We start from the raw sequence: 8,717 nt of genomic DNA on the forward strand, positions 1-8,717 counted from the left end.
GATTGAGTCTAGCTATTCAACCTGTGACGAAAAAATGGATGCACACCTAAACTCTCGATCATACTGGATGGGACCTTACATTGTGACACAGTGTTTCAATCATGTGCTGTCTTGTATAAAATATGTGGAGAGATGCGAACATCAAGTTGTCCAGATTGACCAGTAGGCTTCCTGTCATGTTTGGTCGGCTTCACTGTTGCTCTGAGGCAATGCCTCATTACACCATAGGGGGTGATGTGGACAGTTGTGCAAACTGGCCAGAAAATGGGTACATAGGACGAAAAGACTGAAATAGTTGACACCAAGGACTGGCCCTATTTAAATTTGCTGCAATACATACTGAACTAGAAATTAAGTTCGCAATTGGAGGGAGGTACAGCAATAAGGATCATGTGGCTTGTTTTGTGTGTCGTGAACTTAAGAGTTTTGCTCTGGTAACGAGTAGTGACGTATATATGTCACTCCAGATGTAGCTTTGTTTGGCCCAGAAAAAAAAATATATAATTGAAACTTGACTGTAGTACAGAGGTAGAGTGCAGCAAACTTTTGTTGGCTGATCGAAAGCACTTTTTAGAAAGTACTGCAAAAAATTTTAAAGATTTTATAATTAAAGCTTTGAGATCCCCTACCTAAACAATATAGATAGATAGATAGATAGATAGATAGATAGATAGATAGATAGATAATAGATAGATAAATAGATAGATAAAAAAGTAGGTAATGTTATTTTCATTTTCTTCTTTGTTTCTTCTGAAAAGTTAATTTCTCACAATATTTAGTAACACTGTTATGATAAGCCTTTAGCCATCCAGAAAATGGAGTGTGCTTGTCTGCATTTGACTTGCCAATGAAGCAAAACATAGCAGCTTCACAATAATTGTCCTAAGGTTTAACCCTGTTTATATTGTGAAATGCTGTACTGATTCAAAGCTTAACTGCTTTAACTACTTTATTGCAGAGATTCCTCTCCGGAAAGGTGGTATGCCAATGAAACCATGCACCTACAGACCACGCCACTTCCTTACTCAGTGCACAGTGGACAGTTTGGTTTATAGGAGGGATACCTCAACAATAATGACGATAGTCCATGTGATCACCTAATAGGACACCATGCCCCTTTTCTGCTGGTCAGAATGAGGAGCTGTGAAACATAGCAGCGTTTTGTGCCCTGATGTTCGATGTCTATGTACATAAGCAGAACAGTTCTATTATGTGGCAGTGCTGAAGTTTGGTTAACCACCTAGCTGTTATGTTGTTTTGTGGTGATAAACATATGTACGGCTGCATACAGGGTGTTGTAGCTAAAATGGGCCAAGCCATGGGAGGGGGGGGGGGGGGGAATCAAGATATTAGGATGGTATCAATGGCATTCTGTAACTCTCATCTTCTGTGACCAAAGGTTTTGTATTATTCCTGATTAAGAAATTATCTGAAAATAGTGCAGTTACAAAATACAGGTCCAATGGCATAAGTTTGGATGCCAAATTGTGCTGTGCATTGAAGACATCATATTCACTAGGTTTAGACCCACTACATTTTACTTTTTTTTTTCTTTTTTCTGCATTTTAAAATTGAGGTGCAAAATACGAGAAAAAAATATAGAAGTGAGTGTGTGCCTGCTTGCTGGCAGGTGTGACGACAACGTCCTCAAAGGCGGATTCAAACAACCAACTCTGCTAAATTGCTGACTTCGCGATCGTGTTAAAGTAACAAGGCATCAATGTATCTATTGGCTGCTGCTAAGAGCAATTAAACTTCTTATTGCTGTCCTAGGCCGGCGTGCACTGCTCTAGCTTACCGTGTCAAGTGGCTATTTCCTCATAGCAGCAACCAGCAGTTACACGAATGCCTTGTCACATTTGCACAGTTGCTGAGCCAGCGATTTAGTAAAGTTAGTGGTTGGAAACATCCTCTGAGTGTGTGGCTGTCACGCACGTGAGGCACACGGGCATGTGCTCGCTTGGCATTTTTTAATGTGATTAGCAATCTTTGGGAACATAAGCCACTTTTTTGGTTTTTCCGTTTGTACCTAACCTCTTTTTTGCCAACTTGGGTCACTCGATACATGCCACTGGGTATGTGCTGCCCTTCCATGACAAAAGATCCTTTAAAATTATGTAATATATGTTGAGACAATCTTGTCTGAATATATAAATTCATCCATGCGTGTCGCGTCGGCATTGCTAGATGCTCAGCGTGTTCAGTGGGAAGCGCCCAGCTCCATACTCGCCTCACTCATGAAATGTTTCGGCATTGGCAATACGGTGTCACTACATTGCTTCAATGCTAATCACAATAACATCGACATTCATCGTGACATGAATCCTGCTGGAATTTTTTATTTTGCACCATAACTTGTGAATGCGGCAAAAAGTAACTAAGAAAAATGTAGCGGATTTGTAACTATTGAATGTGATGTTTTGGAATGCGAAGCACAATTTTTCTAGTGAATGCCATTACACCACAAATGAATAATTTTGTAAATTTTTTTTTGCTATTTGATTAATTAAGGATAACAGAAAAGGTACTGTAGTTGGCAGAAGACAACTGCTGAACTTTTGATCTGATCTTCATTTCTCATATCCCATATTTTTTTTAATAGCTTGGCCCTTGTTAACTGGAACACCTCATATGTATATGTGTCCATATTATTTGTAAATATTGTGCATGCCTGTGCTCCCAGCTGTAACATTTTTTGTCTTTCTGCTGACGACTAGCAGCCACCACATTGGAGCTTTGGCGATCCTACAAGCATCACTGTGAAAACTTGCCACATTTGGCAATTAAACCATAATTGTTCATCAGGTTGCAGGGCCTATATTTGGTTTTAAAAATACCTTCTCTTTATTCTAAGGGAGCAGGACATTATCCTGAATCTAATTATAGCTGCTGCCTAAGTTAATAACAGTTGTGACAATGTATAAAGAAGTTATTCGCACCCTTGGACAGTACATTCAGAATGTTGCTCAACCAACTAGCCCAACTTTGCACTTTTGTAAAGTATTTTTTTATTTATTTGGTCATATCATGTGCGCTTGTGTGGAGCACCCTCAGAAGTAAGGTATTGTAGAATTCTACATTGAAGCTGAACTGTGAAGTTGAACTAAGCAATGCTTGAGAGCGGGCTTGTTTGTACTCCGTCACTATAGTGCATAGGAAAAACAAGGACGAAAGGACGAGCACAGACCATCATTTCATCCTTGTCTTTTACTTCGTGCTTCAAGTTTACTAAAAACGTTGGGCTAGGTGGTTTGCATTTGACATCGGGAACAGTGCAGACGATGGGACATATGTCCCATTTTTCTCTGTTGTTTGTGCTGATCATCTAGTGATACAGTTAAAAGTATAAATAAAACGCACAATCAACAGTGATCTATATTTTGGTTCTGTGCCTGCATTACCCGATTGAAAGCTATCAGGATCATGAGCATCAGGATCATATAGCATTTAGCTATTTAGCAAATAGCTTATGTCAACAAAGTACAATTCTCGAGACACTGCATCTGCATTAAAGGGAGTACTGATGCTTTTTTTCCAGTTTTTAATTAATCTTTCTTTAATAAACCTTTTTGCTGAGTACAGCATGTGTGACAAAATATGCTTTTTTAGTGTGTAGAAAGTATGAGCTAGAATTCTAGTGCTTCTGGGAAGGTCATCAGACATACTCGCAACAGTCCACCAATGATGGCACTTCCCAGGAAGCTTTTATAGCAAAACATAAAAAGTCTTAGTAGCTGTCCATCCAGTAATCATGGTCTGAAACCTCACTTTCTTCTGCACCCAACAAAAATTTATTTATATCGCTATTTATTGTGACCATTTCTAGAGTTCCGATTGCAGCACAACTTTTGTGGGTCAAAAGTGACATTGCAGTGGCCAGAGCTGTTATACCATATTATTGCAACATGCCAGTCAACCTAAAGTGGCGGTTCTCGGGCGATGACATTTTCTGTGCCACCAAATCTGTCTTTCCCTCCTGCCTAACTCAGCGCTTCTTAGTATTACTCATGTGAAAAGTATACATCCACTGTATTGGCCACTGTATCCAAATGTATTATCCCACTCACTCCTCCAGGAACATTGCCTGTAATTTTTAAGTGTTCGTTGTTTTTAAAGAAAGGGCACAAATGTGCACTTGGCTTTCAGGATCACATTGAAGTATTGCGTGTATTGCGTATCCAAAACTCACTACAAAGTTCATGCAAATGATAAAGTCACTGCTGGTTTCAGTGATATTTTTACAATATAATGTGAAGAAATCTGATTTGCTTTTTTAAACTCTGACTGCAAAAATGCTGCACTTTTGTCTAAATCCTGATTGGGCTTATTGCAAATAAAGTTTGAATATTTTTCGCAATGATGTCAGTGATTGTCTTTCTTTCAAAACATAAAAACAAATTAAGAGAATAATTCTTGTCTCAGGGCCTAAAAATTAAATGTATTGATACAATGTGAAATTTCAATACATTCTGCAGCCGTTAAACTGTTGCAGAAGTTGCAAATTCGGGAGATATGCGACACCAGGTATGGAGGTTCCCAGTTATGAAAACCATATGATTGGAAGGGTACTGAAATGGTATCTACATAATGCCTCAGTCACCAAATTTTTGTGCATTGCTATGGACTGGTGCTGTCCAAAATTTGGAGAACACTGTTTTTATGGACATTTTACTTATTCAGCATACAGATATTTTTGTATATGATACTTGTGCATTGGACAGTCCTTGCCATGTCCAGAGCTCTACTGCAGCCTGCAACATGAATGCAATTATAGATTGTGCTCAAGGTTGATTGTACGCAAAGCAGACCATAATTTGTTGTTAGTGAAGATTATCTGTGTTGCAACTAGCAGGAAAGGGTCGTCTAGCTTCTTCACTATGGAGCTTCCCAGGCAAAAGCTTAAGCACATCAATATACAGGTTGAGCAAAGTTCTTTGAGAGGCCACTTGTGCTTTAAGCATAAGTGAAAGATGAGACATGAAAAAAAAGGAAGTGACTTCATAGATAAGATTGTTTTGAAGAAAAGTCCCAAGAGCAAGCTGCAGCATCAGATATAAAAGGATGGCAATGAGCCATCCTTGCAATGAGAATGACTTTGGTCTTTGCCACAACACAAAGATGCCAATGATTGATCCCAGTTTGATGATGATAGGCAGTAGAGGGCTTGACTTCAAAGCTTTGTTGACTGTTCTGTACTTTGTGGTCGAAACATCTGAGCACCAAGGACTGTTGAAGACCTTGTATTATCATAGACCAAGTGGTGGAGTTGACATATCCATGGGAAATGTGCTTTCACATTACCAATATAAGGGCAATGACAGCTGGCCTGGAGAGTTAATGATCGACATTGCCAGCAAATAGTGAATGCCATCAGAGAAGATGAAGACAAAGCTAGGTTAATAATGCAACAATAAACAGATGCAATTACCTTGTCTATGTAGAATCTTCACATGTATTGATCTGTATTACCATGCAACAGAGAATAGGTATGCAATATAATGTTGCTAGTAGAAGTTTATGCTCGTTTTGTAGTAATGTTGCAGAGTACTCTGTACTTCATCGTGAAAGGCATGGAACCTTGTTTGATACGTTTTCAAGTACAAACCATAATGTATAGCAGCAAAGCTGGGGGGGAAGGGGAGGATATTCCGTAAGAGTCCACCTAGTGGACTGTCCATTTCGGCTGCTTATGATTGGCTGGAGCTGAATGAGCGAAAAGAGACGGACGCGCCCAGCTAACTCTCAACTTGTCTTCTTCTTGCTTGTACTGCTCCAGCCATTCAGCAGCAGCAGCTGAAATGAACAATTCACTAGGTGGACTCTTATGGAATAAACCCCCCGGATGACATGCAACTCTTATGAATTATATAAATAGATATTTGCACTCAAGCACTGAATTTCACTGAGTGCTTGAGTGCATTCTTCCATAACAGATTTCTTGCTGTTAATGAATATTAATACCACAGGAGAGGTGTGTTTGGTATGATGAAACCTTTGTTACTGTTATTAGCCATTACTTTAGAGTTACATGTGTCACCAGTTCTGCAGGCTACAAAACAGTTCCTGCTATGTGTCCATCTTTTAAAGTACTTTTCAATATACTAAATGCTTTGAACAGTAGTAGTATCACTGGTTGGGTGCACCGTATGAATAAGATGGAGGAGGAGCACTCCACACACAAGGTGAGAAAGTGCAAACTACCTTCAGACATTTATTTGCCAGTGCTTGAAATCGAGACCCCATCATTGAGGCGTCATTACTGCATTATGAGCAGTAAGTATACCAGCAGCATATATTGAAATGCAAAAAAGAAATACCTGACCAGAATGCCTGTTATGTGTAATTACAAGGAAGAACAACATGCAATAGCTTTGTAGCTGGTTTCTGAGCATGGTGTACATTTTGGCACCTGAATTAAGCCACTGTTACATATGCTGGTAAAACTTGAAATGGAGCAGTTCATTGGAGTAATTTTGGAATTGTTCGTGTTTGAATTTATGCTGATAGTAGTGTAGACGATGTGCCTAGCTCTGTAATGTTCTGCATAATGCACATGCTACATCACTCACTCTCCATTTAAAGTGCACTTAACATTCAACATGAAACCTACCCTATACTATAAAGAGGCCATATATCTGTGACTCTTGTGGCATATTCGAGTGGTCGTTTGAGAGCGCTCTGGCCGTGCCAGAAAAGTGATGAAAAACAACTTTAAAACTGTATTACGATAAAAACCGGGTATGGAAGTGATGATCCTGCTTTGTTATCATCAGATGAACCCGTTTATACAAATGGTAACGCTTAGTAACTGTTTTACATGATCTTTGTACCGCTACAGCGCTCTAACACGACCACCCGAATATGCCTATAAAGTGTCACATTGTCACAATATTATTACTGCATGCAAGGGAGTTGCTCAGCATTAAAAAAAAAAGAAAGAAAGAAATGGTTGGTTTTGGCACCAGCTGTATAATTAATTATTTACATTTGCTGTATTTTTGTAGTAATGTTTATTTTTTTAATGTACAAATAAAATATTCTTATGCGATTTGTAAATTCCTGTTATTTTATAGTCTGTGAAAGGTCAAGAGCGCAGCAACAAATGTTCCTTGAGTAATCAAAAGTAAACATTCGGCAAATATCTGCCTGGTTGGAGACAACTGAATTAAAGAGAAGGAAAAACTCCAACCAAAATTTATTCAAAAAGCCCGACATTTCAGAGCCTGACTGGTTCCAAAACGTCGAGTTCGTAAAATTTTGGTTGGAGTTTTTCCTTCTCTTTAATTCCCTTGAGGAAAACTTGCATACATGCACCAGGAAATTACCCATTCGATTTTGCATATTATTTTTTCAAGCGAAGCCTTCTCGGCAAAACCTCCCAGACTTAGCTGACCGTGGTTGCTGCTGCTGATGCTGTATTTTCAAATAGCTCCCTGAAAGAAAATAAAATAATTGCGTGTGGGATGGTGGAACCAAACTTTGGTCTCAAAGCACAAACCCTATGCTCTAACCATTAGGCCACAAATGGGGGCTTACTTCTCTCGTGCCTGTGCCAAGTAGTAGTTCTCTTAGATGAATGGTGCACACATTGCATCGTATAGCACGTGTTTGCAAAAACTACATGCGCATGCACCAGTTTCCATGTGGCCACAAGCATTAGAATGAAATGAGCAAACAATATATATATAGTCAACCTTGCCATTGTATTTCATGTTGTACTTCTCCCTGCGTAGAGCTATCCTTGCCATTCTTCCCTCAACAGATATTAAACATTGCTTTCGTCCTCTTGACATCACTGCATCAACATCTTATAGTCTGTATTTGCGTGAACTACTGTATGGATTTCAGCATAGCATAACAGTGTAATTCACAAACATAAACATTGCATGCCATTTAATGTTGTGACCTGCGCGGTGCATAAACATAAACACCGTACGAAATTGCACTTTGCATAGGATGGTGGTAAAGACAGTTTTATGCATACCATTTAGTTTTAAGACATTTAATCAACAGCTTCATGAAAGGTGCACTTCACATGGATTCCAACATGCACATTGGATCCTCATTATTATTATCTCTTTCTTTCTTTTTTTTATGCTTGTTAACCACATCCCACTTTCACATTGCTCGAGCAGTGGCATGAACTTCACCATAATAGGGAAGATGGATGCTGTTTCATTTTTGTTTGTGAAGTGCAATGCAAATGACACTCATGCACAGTCATGGCGGCGATGTACACATTGCTTTTTGTGCTCTCAAAGATATGACGAGAGATTTCTTTGGACATGAGGTCAGAATAATCTCTTTTCAATGTCCCTTGTCTTACTGTATTTCTCATCCCCACACCTACTGATCTTGACTGTCTGTGTATACGGTGCATGACTGGCGTCTTCATTATTGCTGAACCACATCCCCCTCTTGTCCCCCCTCTTGTCCCTGCACAAGGGAACTATTTTGTGGGAACCCAAAAAGATGGAGCAGAAACAGTACACTTTTATGGCAGAATCCTCTCCTGCATTCTTGATCTGTTACTGACTTTAAAATGTTCCAAATTGTTATTTTTCACTTGGTTCGAAATGTTTTAATTACTTATGATTCACATAACTTTGAGCACCCGTCATGCACTTGAACATTTGTATGGTATGTGGCAGGGAACATTTCTGGCAACTCAAGCATCATTGTATTCTGCTTGAACTGAAACATCCCTAGTTGTGAGC

At 39.2% G+C, this 8,717-nt stretch overlaps 1 protein-coding gene across 8 annotated transcripts in view; it reads left to right on the plus strand.

Annotated features, from left to right (window-relative positions):
• LOC119435967 (uncharacterized) overlaps positions 1-4,784 on the plus strand; it is a 49,207-nt gene extending 44,423 nt beyond the window's left edge. For 6 of the 8 annotated variants that reach the window (XM_049673065.1, XM_049673071.1, XM_049673076.1 and 3 more), the window contains one exon: positions 959-4,784. The gene's annotated coding sequence lies outside the window, so the exon portion shown is untranslated. The remainder of the gene's footprint in view (positions 1-958) is intronic. The other 2 variants (XM_049673059.1, XM_037702680.2) reach the window with 1 other exon arrangement.
• The last annotated feature ends 3,933 nt before the right edge of the window (positions 4,785-8,717 follow it).

Source organism: Dermacentor silvarum, chromosome 1 (genome assembly GCF_013339745.2).
Source record: "Dermacentor silvarum isolate Dsil-2018 chromosome 1, BIME_Dsil_1.4, whole genome shotgun sequence".
Lineage (NCBI taxonomy): Eukaryota > Metazoa > Arthropoda > Arachnida > Ixodida > Ixodidae > Dermacentor > Dermacentor silvarum.